Source organism: Myodes glareolus, chromosome 14 (assembly GCF_982192425.1).
Source record: "Myodes glareolus chromosome 14, mMyoGla1.1, whole genome shotgun sequence".
Lineage (NCBI taxonomy): Eukaryota > Metazoa > Chordata > Mammalia > Rodentia > Cricetidae > Myodes > Myodes glareolus.
The window spans coordinates 9,628,655-9,641,181 of record NC_142039.1 but is presented as its reverse complement, the minus strand read 5'-3'; the positions used below and the strand labels follow the sequence as shown (position 1 = coordinate 9,641,181).

The 12,527-nt window shown below is 44.6% G+C and overlaps 1 long non-coding RNA gene across 2 annotated transcripts; it reads right to left on the bottom strand.

The window, feature by feature from the left end:
• Positions 1 to 1,267: 1,267 nt before the first annotated feature.
• LOC146891911 (uncharacterized) lies at positions 1,268 to 11,637 on the bottom strand. Of its 2 annotated transcripts, XR_015005021.2 has the most exons (3): positions 11,396 to 11,637; positions 7,074 to 7,307; positions 1,268 to 2,748 (listed from the first exon to the last, which is right to left on the bottom strand). It is a non-coding gene; the product is annotated as an uncharacterized LOC146891911 (long non-coding RNA). The 2 variants fall into 2 exon arrangements; XR_015005020.2 differs by lacking the exon at positions 1,268 to 2,748 and having other exon boundaries at positions 6,391 to 7,307.
• Positions 11,638 to 12,527: the final 890 nt, after the last annotated feature.

The window sequence follows — 12,527 nt, the reverse complement described above, 5'->3', positions numbered from 1 at the left end:
TAACACTCCAAACTACCCAAAACACAGTTAGGTCAGTCAATCACCTGACTAAGAGACCCCCACTTAGAAAGGCAAATTCACCCACCTAATGCTATACTAAAGAGATGGGAGGAATAGTTATCTTCCTAATGACATAATGTGCTTTTCCTTCTCAGAAAGCTGGAACCTGAAGCAGGGAGGTGCCGTGAGGTTCTGTGATATCTATCCACCTTCTGCATAGGACTTAGAAGGGTGTAACTATTTTTAAACTCTAATAAAATTGTCCCTGAGTTTTCTTCTGAGGACGTAAAGAACCCTAAGAGGGGACAGCTTTCTCACTGGTTTAGGATACCCAATTGTTAAGAAAAATCCTCTCCGCCAGCATACAAATTAAACCAAATTAAACTGAATTAAAATGCCCATGTTTTAATAGATACAGCACTCTCAGGTGGCCGAAAATATGGCAGGGGAGACAGAAAACAGGGGAGCACATGCAAAACCCGGTACCTTGTGTTCCTCCTCTGGGTGCCCACTTAAATACCTGGGGAGGGGTCAGGACCTGGCATGCTGGGATTTGGAGTCCAGACGAACGCAACTTCCAGGCCAGGGGGCTGGGATGAATGCCAGGGACTAGGGTGACGCTCCCAACTTAACATCACATTCCAGACTCTTTGGATATAGGGATGACAGGAAGTTGAGGTGATAATTATGACCAACATTTTAGGCTCTCTTTGGAAAAGGGGGCATAGACTCAAGTCTGGCTACTTCCTGTGGACATGGGGCAATGTGGGAGAGAGGAGAGGGGAAAGTTGGCCCAACCACCAGAGAGTTCTATATCTATTAACACATTGTCATTTTAATACAGTTTAATTTGGCTTGGTTGGATTTTTGAGCGCTGGCAGAGAGGAAAACTTTCAGTAACATAAAAGCACAGCTTTTCACTAGGAAACCCCCACATTGTCTTATCTTTGAGTCTACAGCTTTTATTTTAAATTAACTGGAAAATTTCCCCCAATTTTTTATTTTACTTAGTCTTGTTAAATGCCGCATTCTTTTACTAAAGAGGCAAGAGAGACAGCTCAGAAATTAAGAGCACTTGCTGCTCCTGCAGAGGACCCGAAGTCAGTGCCCAGCACAGATGGTGGGCGGTTCACCCCTGCCTGTGACACCAGCCTCTAGGGTTCTGACACCTTCTGACCTCCACAGGCACCAACACACACATGGCATTCACTCATACAGACACAAAAACATACACACAGATACAGATAATATTAAAATATTTAAAAACTATTAACAGAGACAGTGAACACAAGATAATGATAGAGAAAATTCAGCTAAAGCGGTTACAGTGAAAGCGTCATAGGTTAAACGGCACCCAGGAACTTGACTGATGAGGAATCGTCCAGCTCAGCCTGGAAATCTCCCTTTCACCCAAAATAAACAAGTACACAGCCTGCTGTACCAGGCTTTTTCTTCTTGCAGGGGGCACCAACCAGCTCCCAAATCATGACACAGAGACTTATTATGAGTCGTGAATGCTTGGCCTAACTTAGGCACGTTTCTGGTTAACTCTTTTAACTTTACCAGTTTCTCTTCATCTACCTTTAGCCCCGGATTTATTTCCTTTCTTCTGTTTTTCTTACTTTCACTGCTTCCTTACGCCTTGCTGGCTAGCAGCTGCCTGGTTTCTTGCCGGGGTGTGCTCCGCTTTATCTTCTCCTTCTTCTCTCGTTCTTTTCTTCTCTTCTGAGCTTAGATTTCTCCACCTGTCCTTTCTCCTGCCTAGCTATTGGCCATTCAGCTCTTTATTAGAATGAACAGGCATTCATTCAGGTTACACCGTAGGAGGCAAGGTGTAACAAATGCAACGCATCTTTTCATAACTAAACAAATGCAGCATAAACAAAAGCAACACACCTTTAGCCAGCTAAAGTAATATTCTGCAGCATCAACAAATGTAGCCTAGTAAAAATAATTTTTTACTAGCAAAAATTTTTTGCCTAGTAAAAATAATATTCCAAGGCAGTCTACTTCTCAGAACAAAGTTCCTGTCGAGATGCTGTACACACCACAGTGAAGGCGAGCCCCTGGCCTGTGCTCTCATGGCACCTGAATGTGAGCCCTTACACGGTAATCCAGAGAAACACTTTATGGAGAGGGCACTTTCCTGAGCATGCTTTGTTTAAGGTCATTGTTCGAGACACAATTTGTGACAGGGTCAGCCCTTGGCCAACTCAACAGCTTCAGGAGACTGAAAGACACCTTGATTGTAGGGGCCTAGAAAAATGAGTTGAATGACCTGAGAGATCTTGGTTGATTCTCCAAATTTTTAGCTGAAACAAGGAGAAAGAATAACTCCAGAAATGAGTTAATGCCGAAGTTTGTCCCAACGTTGGCGGATGAGGAAGCTACAGGACACTCAGAGCTCTCTTGTTTGAAAGTAAAACCATCCAAAGAGAAGCCCTTCCTGACCAGAGCACTGCAAAGTCCAAGGGAGCTTCCTTCTGCCCTCTGAAGGTCCCCACAGTGATGCTACAGAAACAGAAGAAAGGCCACAAGTTTCCAACATGCCCAAAAGTGCGAGGACCCAACAACCCAGTGAGGGTCAGAAGCGATGTGCCCCTTTCATGGGAAGGAAGCATGCCTGGGTGGAGGCAGTTTTAGGGGAAATGAGTGTTCTCAGAGACAGGAAATAGACTGAGCCTGGTTTGTTGTGGGTTCACTGGTATCTTCCTTCTTGCCATCAATTCCCCTAGTCAGTGGGATAATCTGAAAAAGGGGAAATAAATCCACCATTTAATATCTTCTGGAAGAGTCAGTCTTGAAGATAGATTAGGAAAGCCCTGTCCAGCATTTTCTTCTCCCTTGGGGCTCTCAGCTTAAAGTTGAAATTGGCACCAGGCATAGTGGTGCATGCCTTCAATCTCAGTACTCCGGAGGAAGAGGCAGGTATGAGTTCCAGGCCAGAAGGCTACATGTTGAGACTCTGCCGTGCCCTCCCCCACAACATCTAGACTGGCATACCTATGTTTTCTGAGGCCTAGCCCTAACCAGGCCCTTAGCTGCATTCATTGAGGCATGCCTAACATCTGATACAGGGCTTGCTTGCAGCACGGGATGTTCAATTAGCAGCAGAAAAAAAGAAAGGGTCCCTGATAAGCAGAAGTGAGGTCGCTGTGCAGCCGGGTGCAGGATAAGAGTGGCTTGGGACATACGGAAAGGTCAACAGACAAAACACCGAAGTGTTTGACAAAAGAGGAGAGCAGGCACACTGCAGAGACCCTTGCCTTAGGCACACACGGCTAAAGGTTTCACTCAGTCCCCAACAGGGAAGAACAATGCGTTCAGAGCAGAAGCAGGCTGGAAGGGGCTTGGACTCTTTCTCTGTAAAGTAATACTCACATTCAGCTCAGCAAAAATTGGATCTAGGTCTCTTCCAGTGCCTACATTTTGCCGTTCTTAATTAACACCATTTTTATTGCTATGAGGTTCCAAGCCAACGAAGCCCTCCAGGTATTCTTACAGCTGGATTCAAAGAAAAATCACAGCGGACCAGAGGAGTCCAGATCCCCGTGCCCTTGTGAGGCAGACAGAGTAAACAATGTCCTTCACCCCACAGAACACTCTCCTAATAAGCCCTGTGTCACAATGACTTAGAAATACTTTCCGGTATGTGCTCTAGAAGGGAAAGAAGGTGGGTTAAATCAGAGGTTTTCAGGCTGCTAAGGAGCAAGCTGTCATTTTCTGGATCAGGAGGGGGAAAAAAATGTAGTCTGAGGACAATTATTTTGGTCTCTCTTTGTATTCCCTCTGTTCCTGCTTAATATAACACTTCTCACACACCCCAGTGGCCTTCAGAGGACTACATACTTCTCTGCCAGGACCCTTCTCTCCAGCTCCCTATTCTCATGCAAATCCGCCCTATAAGTCTTCGCTTTCTCATTCCATTCCCATTTGAAACATAAAAAGAAGAAAACCCGCCCCGTGGTTGCCCCAGAAGGGGTGCAGCCTAGATAACCTTTGTCCCTTTTCGGTCACTAATTCCCGATCTGAGCCTAAGCGTTCCCACTGGTGTGGCGTGGACTTTGTCCACGTCCTTTCCGATGCCCACAACAATTCACATTCATAAAAAGTGAGATTAAAAGTGTGTGACTGTTGGCCTGAACTCCTGAATTCGGCTCTGTCCCGACTAATGATTTCTTTTCAAGGGCAGATTTTTATCTTGGTAAAGAGAGTGATGCCTCCCCAGCTGGGAGAAGAGTGGAGAAATTACCCCCAGGTCTCTCTGAAACCGAAGAGATTATTTGGCGAATCTAGCAAACTCAAGACAGCAAGAAAGGCCTAGGAGTATAGAATTTGCCTACTGTGCATGAAGCCAGGGGTTCAATCGCAGCCCTGCCCCCCCCAAAAAAGAAGAAAAAAAACTGACAAGAGAAACATTTATCATTATACATATGGTTATTAATGATCTTCTTTGTACTCTGTGGGAAATACACACATATTCAGGTTCTGTGCTCATGAGACGCGGGACCATATGAAGAGGGTAAAACAAAAGGGCATTTTGTTTTGTTTTGTTTTGTTTGTTTTATTTTAAAGTATGAGATCACTTAAAGGACTTCAGAGGAGAGAAGGAATTTAAACTTTTTGCCCAGTGTGGCACCATCTGCCTGTGAAGGAGGATCAAACAGTTAAAGAGACCGACCAGAACTACATGGAACCTGTCTCAAGCTAAATGAGTAAATAAGTAAATGATAATTAAATGATTTAAATTTTCTTTAGTTGTATCTTTTTAAAAAATGCCTTTTGATCAGTTGTATGGCGGCTCAAATGTATCAATTTTAATCCAAACTGCTTAATTAGTGTTATGAGTCTGTAAGGACAAAACCTAGATGAGTATTGTTCTTTAATGATAATATGTTGGCGGGTGACCGAGGCAGGCTAGTTCAGGCAGAGGCTGCCGCCAGAACGGGTGCAGGTTCCACGTGGCGAGTGGCAGAGCTGGCGGGTGGAGTTGGCGGATAAAAGGCGTACAGCACATAACAAATAGACATAAGGCTAAACATAAAGCTGGATATTTATTACTTAAAGAAGAAGGAGACAGAGAGACATAAAGACAGACATAGAGAGAAACAGAGACACGTGTGCACACGCCAAGAGACGGGGACAGAAGAGAAAGAGTTAAAATGGCAGCGAGGGAGGTCAGAAGTGGCTGGGAGTGGGCGTGGTTAGCCCTTAAAGGGACCAGATCCAAAGGAATAACAATGAGTCTGAGGACAAGTCTGGAGCAAGTCCAGGAGAAACAGCACTAGCAGACATGTGTGCAGTGATGCTAAGAGTGACGTACAGGCAGACAGGAGTGTTAATCTGGAGTGTGACGCAGGGAAGAGTGAGGTAATGCTGAAGAACAGTATATAAACTGAGGCAAAAGACAGAAGGCATTCTCAAGATGATCTGCTAGAGACTCTGTCAGAGAGGCACCAGAGAAACTCTACAGCATCAAGAATCAATCAATCAATCAACGAGACATTGGACCAGAGACCTTCCAAGAGCCATAGAACTAGCTCTTGCCTGCGGATCAAGACTTGCTGAGCCACGAACCATCATCAGGTTGTACATCCCAATGCCTTATTAGATAGAATATAGTAATGCCCTACCTAGGATTTAGAAACATATGGCAGGATTGAAGTGGGAATAAATATGCACTTGTGTCATATTGCATATTTGTTTGTGATAGTGATACTTGCTTATTGGCTGTGCCAGAACAACTATAAGATCTTGAAGTGCCTATACAATAAACTTAGTTTGGACAAAGCAGAGAACTGCTATCCTGAGTGTCATTTACTTGCAGACCTCCAAGTAAGGCCAGAAGGCCCACTCAGCAGTGCTCGCGACAATTAGTCATCAAAGTCAAAATACACAAAAAGTATTTGTTGTGGAGTCTGCAGCTTCATGATGAACAAAGCAGCCATGTAATTAATGTACCCCGGCCATGTGTCCAGAACCATGCTAAACACTGTATGCATGTTGTATGATCCAAACCCACAATGGAAGCATGAAATGAACAAAACCCAGAGTCAAAGGACAGACAAGAGAGTCACACAGCCAGACTTGGAGAGCAGAGCTAAGATGAATACATTTCACAGGTAAGGAAGGTTCAGACAGGCTAAGTAATTTACACGAAGAAGGAGCAACACAGAAAATTTAAATATCCAGGTCTTTCTGTCCAAATATTTATTACCATATGCACTATCTCCTATTCTTTCCCTCAAGCTGTATCAATAGAAAAAAATTTCCCTCTAATCTTATTTTCAATATTCAAGAGGTCACAAGTTAAAATGCTAAAAGATGTTTAAATTTTTTAAATTTACATAACACGTGTGAGTTCAGAAAAAAGGCGTGACTCAAAGAGGGTGCTGGAATTTGAAGGATCTTTCCCATCTTTTTATTTTAGACTTATTTATTTCATGTATGTGAGCGCTTTGCTGCATGTATGAATGTGCGAATATGTGTGTGACTGACGCAGGCAACGCCAGAAAAGGGTTTGAGATACTCTGATACTGGAGTCACAGGGCATTCTGACACCGCATGGATGCTGAGAATGGAACAGACTCGTGTAAGAGGAGAAAATGTTCTTAAGCACCGGACCATCTCTTCAGCCCTGTTACCATGTTATAGGAGACGACGGGGTTAAGGAGCCATTCTGGGAAAACAGATGACCTCTTAGAAGGTGTGAGGCAAACACAGAAGGCGCCTTTGAAAGATAAACGGGCTCCAGGGAGAATGCATGGGAGATGGGATGGCGGGAGGGCTTGCTGGCTGCATCCTTTGAGAAGACAAAACTAGCGTCGGAGGGAAGGAAAGGAAGCAGGAAGGGAAAACGGCAAAGACTTTCCTGTTAAATGATAAAAATCCCATACTACAAAAATGGATTGTTCCAGCGTCACTGGCCTAACTAGCAGTCCCTGACAAGAGACCCGACACCATGGGCGTGGAAACTGTTGCGAGACCGGCACAAGAAACTGACTTCGGTTCTTCCAGATACTTCCTTCTTTAAAAATGAACAAGAAAAGAAGGGTTTGCGGTGTTAAACTCACCGACCATGATCTTGTCTTGTCTTAACGCTTCGCTTCCTAACCAGCTTGCTTCTGCGTCTGGGAAAGGTAGGGAGGACTTGCAGCTCTGGCAGGGAGCGCACACAGGAGGCAGGCTGTCTTCATCAACAGCAGGAGGTGTGTCCTCGTGTGTTACTGTGCCACAGTGCCAAAGCTCTAGATGCGTCTGGCTTCTCTCTATTCACAGAGGCAGCATTTTTGTTCCCCCACACATACCTGGAATGAAGAGAGCCCAGTAAGCTACTGTAGGGCAAAGACACCCTAGGGTTCCAAAGAGATTGATTAATGTTGATAGTCATCTCAAGTGAGCTTTTAAAAACACATGCCTGGCATCCATCACTTTCAGAAACATTTGGATTTTTTTTTTTTTTCTTTTTTGAGACAAGGTCTCTCTACTTAGTCCTGGCTGTCCTGGTACTCACTCTGTAGACCACGCTGGACTCGAACTCACAGAGGTCTGCCTGCCTCTCTCTCCCAAATGCTGGGATTAAAGGCGTGTGCCACTAGAACTGGCTTGTGTGTGTCTATTTTCATCTCCACTCAAGGATTTGCAAACCTAAAACACCCACTGGAAAGGCCAGCACCTGCCTCATGATTCATGAGAATAGCCAGGAAGCCTCTAAGCAGAAATCTGATAGATCCTCCCTGTCTAAGATCTCACTGGATTTAGCTAGAAACAGAAGTGATCTGTCACCTATTATGGTGGTTTGAATGAGAAAAGCACACACGCACATGCACACGCACACACAAGGGTTGTGTGTTTGAACATTTGGTCCCCAGTTGGTAGTATAAGGTTATGGTACTTTCAGGAGGTAGAACCTTTGGGAGGAAGTATGTCACTGGGGGCTGGTTTTGAGGGTTTACGGCCTTGGCACATCCTGTCCCATCTCTCAGATTCTTGTGTGTGGATGGAAAGTGACCAACCAGTTTGCTGTCCTGCCACCACATCTCCCTGCCTGTGTTCATGCCTTCTCAGCCCTCTGGAAACATAAGCCAAAATAACCCCTTTTCTCCTCTAAGTTGTTTTTGAACATTTGCCTGTATGTTTGTTTTGTTGCTTTTGTTTTGCTTTGTTTTATGTGTTTGGGTCTTCTGCCTGAATATATGACGGAATATACCAAGTGCATGCAGTGTCCTGGGAGGCTAGGAGAGAATACTGGATGCCCTGGACCTGTATGTGGTCACAGATGGTTACGAGCTTTCTTGTGGGTGCTGGGGATCCAATCCTAGTCCTCTGGAAGAGCAACCTGTAGTCCTAACCTCTTAGCCATCGCTCCAACCCCTTAGCTGAGTTGTTTTTTCTTTTAATCACAGCAACAGAAAAGTAACTGAGATGCTTGTCTTCATTCTAATTGCGTGAACTAACTATATTAACAAATTGCTCAGGTAAGTATCGAGACATAGGAAGGAATGTCTCACAATGGCTCACAAATGTTTCTTTGGGGAGCAGGGTGCTTTGGACAGAACTCAAAACCTCACACACACTAGGCAAGTTCTTCACCACTGACCTACATGCCCTGCTCTTTTCTTTGTTTTTGTTTTTTAATAGCACAAGACTATCCCTGGCTAAGCCAAAGGGCAGTCGTAACTGCTGTCGTAAATCACACTGACTTTTCCCAGGCGGTTTAAAGCGGGATGGAGAGTTCGGTCAGGCAGAGCACCAAGGCTGGCTCTCTCTCTAGTCCACACCTCATAAAAAGAGCCCAAGGTACCTTTGCAAGCACAGCTTGATGGTACTGTGCCAGAGTCGCTAGGAGAGAGAAATTAAACGTGAAAAGCAAACCATGGGCTTAAAAGATGCAAACGCAGCCTATGTTTGGATTCCACCATTTAAAAATATGTCTTCCCAGCCCGCTAGCCACCCTACTTGGAAGGAAACCCTTAATTTATTTCTGAGGAGCGCCAGCATTCATTAGAATCATAGTCTCCTCCAGCCTCACGCTTTCAAAAATGGCCTCTGGGCATGTGCCTAAAATAACTTTCTAGAGCCCATGCTCCAATAAAGAGACCTTTGCTGAAACTTGGATCTGATGTTCATTTATTACCCTCCTCTTAATCAATTAAGAAACATATCATAAAAGCGCATTGCCTGTAAGAACACACACAAACAGAGGAGTTTTCTCCTTGCTGGGCTCTTAGCATGATTTTCCCAGAATGAAAAGAAGCCACACATGTGTGCTGAGAGGAGAAAATGTGCTTGCATCCTGGGCTAACTCAATGAAATATTATTACCTTATCAGTGCCCGACAGAAACTGATGAGGAGCAAGTAATAACTTCCCTTTGCCAGAGTCGGCTCTGAACGGGGAGGGGTGCTAACAGCCCTAGAGAAGACTGGGAAATCAAGGGGATTTTTTTTTTTTTAACTACATGTTTTCTGGTTAAAACAAATGTTAGTTTTAGAACTGAGATCAATGAAAAGGTAACGGTGATTTACTCCTAAATCCCCTCTTCTTAAAAAGGAAAATATTTACATAAAAGATCAAAGCCTGGGAGTCTATTCTTCTTAGCACACAGAGATTTTTGAACCCAGTCAGTTACCAAATACAGGCATTGAGACGTATGATGTCATAGTCTAGCAGGCACATTCTTCCACCCGACACATGCGTGTACTTAGGAAGAAGAATGCAAACATGTCTTAATGTCATGGACTTACGCATGCTTTGGAGGGTGGTAAGGTGGCAGGCACCTTTGGAGACAGAAGTGAAGGCGGCCTTTGGGTGGTAAAAGCAATAAACATTGGGGGTAAGCATTGACCACATCTTGAAACTCTTTTTTTTTTAAAAAAAAAAAAAGAAAAGAAAAGAAAAGAAAAAGAACAAGTCTTAGACTAGAGAGATGGCTCAGCCACTTAAGGCTAGGCTCACAACCAAAACCATAAGAAAAATAGGTCTCTTGAAGTATTAAATCTCTGATCCACCTAAAACAGCAATGTTTTGATATGCAACCCTTAACATGACTTTTGTCTCTCATCTGGGGATAATACGTCAATGAAGATATAATTTTGAGTGATACTTCTATGCCTCATGCTGCAATTGGGAAGAGGGATAGACACCAGTGAGATTTCTAGACATAGAGAAGTGTGTATAGTTTAGAAGATGTGTCAGAATAGACTGGGTATCCTATATCAAATAGAAATTTATTATTCTGGAGACTGGGAATTCTGAGATCTGGTTTCTGGTGAGGACCTACTTCCTGGTTCATGGAATGTGCCTTCTTGCCATGCCCTTATGTAGTGGAAAAAATGTTCTAGCTCTCTGAGGCATCATTTATAAGGGCACAATACCATTTATGAGGGTTTCACCCTGTGACCTAACTGTCTCCCAAAGGCCCACCCTCCAACATTATTTAGGATTTCAACTTGTGAGTTTGAGAGGTGCACACACTGCCCATAGAGGAAAGCATAAGAGAGCACAGAGCAATTCATAAAGATGCCAGATAATATTCAATAAAGAATGGCTTTCCATCAGTGTGGGTGGCAAGTGACCCTTCTCAGCACACTGAGACTGAGATGGACACTTGGGTAAGGCAGTTATCAAGGGCTCAGGGCCACTATTGATGGAGGCAAGGAGGACAGAGGACTTGGTACTTGGAGAAGCTAGGCTGTGAGGTAGGACCTCTAAAGTCTGGTTCAAAATCATCCTACAGCAGGGCCGTTGGACAGCTTCACACACACACACACACACACACACACACACACACCACATGCATGTGTGGGAAATACATGCACATGCCCTACGGCAAAGGTTCAGTCCTCCCAGGTAACTCCCAGGGTTTACCTGGTAGCAGCTCTCGGAGGCCCACAGGGCTCCCAGGAGCTATAAATTCAACCTTGAAGGGGAAATCTGGGCAGTGTAGCACTGGATCCCCAGGAGGAAGATTCCAGATCATGATTTTTCTTGTTCTGAAAAGCTCCCTATCATAGGGAGGCCTTGTTACAGTTGAATCTGAAATATATGCCCCAGGTTTGTTTTAAATGCCTGTAGCCAGTTGGTGATATTTGGAAGACTGGAACCTTCAGGATGTGAAGTCCAGCTGGCAGAAACTAGGATAGGATAGGATAGGATAGGATAGGATAGGATAGGATAGGATAGAATAGAATAGAATAGAATAGAATAGAATAGAATAGAATAGAATAGAATAGAATAGAATAGAATAGAATAGAATAGAATTAGAATAGAATAGAAGGGACGGGTTTGAAGGTTATAATCTAGACACTGCTCTGGGTATCCTCTGGGCTACCTGGTCTGCCGTGAAGAGGCTCACCCACATACCCTCCTTCCTGGTCTTCTGTGATGAGGCTCACCTGCATACTCTCCTGCCACCGTGAATGCTACCATGTCTTCCCATTACAGTGAACTGGGAGCCAGCAGCAATCTTCCCAGTCGGTTGTTTCATCAGGTATCTTGTCACTGTGATGCAAAAGTTAGCTGGTGCCTGTCCTCAGCACCCCAAAAGTTAGCTGGTGCATGTCCTCTGCACCCCAAAAGTTAGCTGGTGCCTGTCCTCTGCACCCCAAAAGTTAGCTGGTGCCTGTCCTCTGCACCCCAAAAGTTAGCTGGTGCGTGTCCTCGGTACCCCAAAAGTTAGCTGGTGCCTTCCTCTGCACCCCAAAAGTTAGCTGGTGCGTGTCCTCGATACCCCAAAAGTTAGCTGGTGCCTGTCCTCGGTGCCCCAAAAGTTAGCTAGTCCGTGTCCTCGGCGCCCCAAAAGTTAGCTGGTGTGTGCTCGGTGCCCCAAAAGTTAGCTGGTGCGGGTCCTCGGTGGCCCCCAACCCTCCCCTTTGACACCACTACTTACTTCTATTCGCCCGAACAATCTCGGGGGAGTCAGCTGACTTGGGCTTTGTTTAGTCAGTGTTCTATTGCTGTGAAGAGACACCAGGACCAAAAGACCTTTCTTTAACCCGGGGCTGACTTGTAGTTTCAGAGCTTCGACCATTATCATCATGGCAGGGAGCACAGCTCTGGAGCAGTAGCGGATTCTGTTCCTGTTCCTCGCTGGGATCTGTGAATTCTCTTTTAATAATTTATTATACCTTATTATTATTATTATTATCCTTATTATACCGTATCAGGAGCTAGCATGGGATTCCTTTGTCTGCGTTCTCCCCATCTGACTCGTTCCTCTTCAGATTACACTCATTAGAAAGGATCAGGGCCTAGAGAAGTGGTTCAGTGGTTTAAAAGTGTGTGCTGCTCCTGCAGAAGACTCAGATTCCATTCGGAGCACACGTCAGCAATGGACCAGACACCTCTGTCCTTGGCAGACGCCCACACTTACATGCTTAGACGCCCTCCCATCCACACACCACACACACTTAATTAAAAAAGAAAAGTAAAGAAACGTTTTTTGTTATTTGTTTTTTAAGTAAGCATCACACTGGAGAGGGTAGCTCAGTGGTAGAATGCTTGCCTAGCATGTATGAGGTCCTAGGT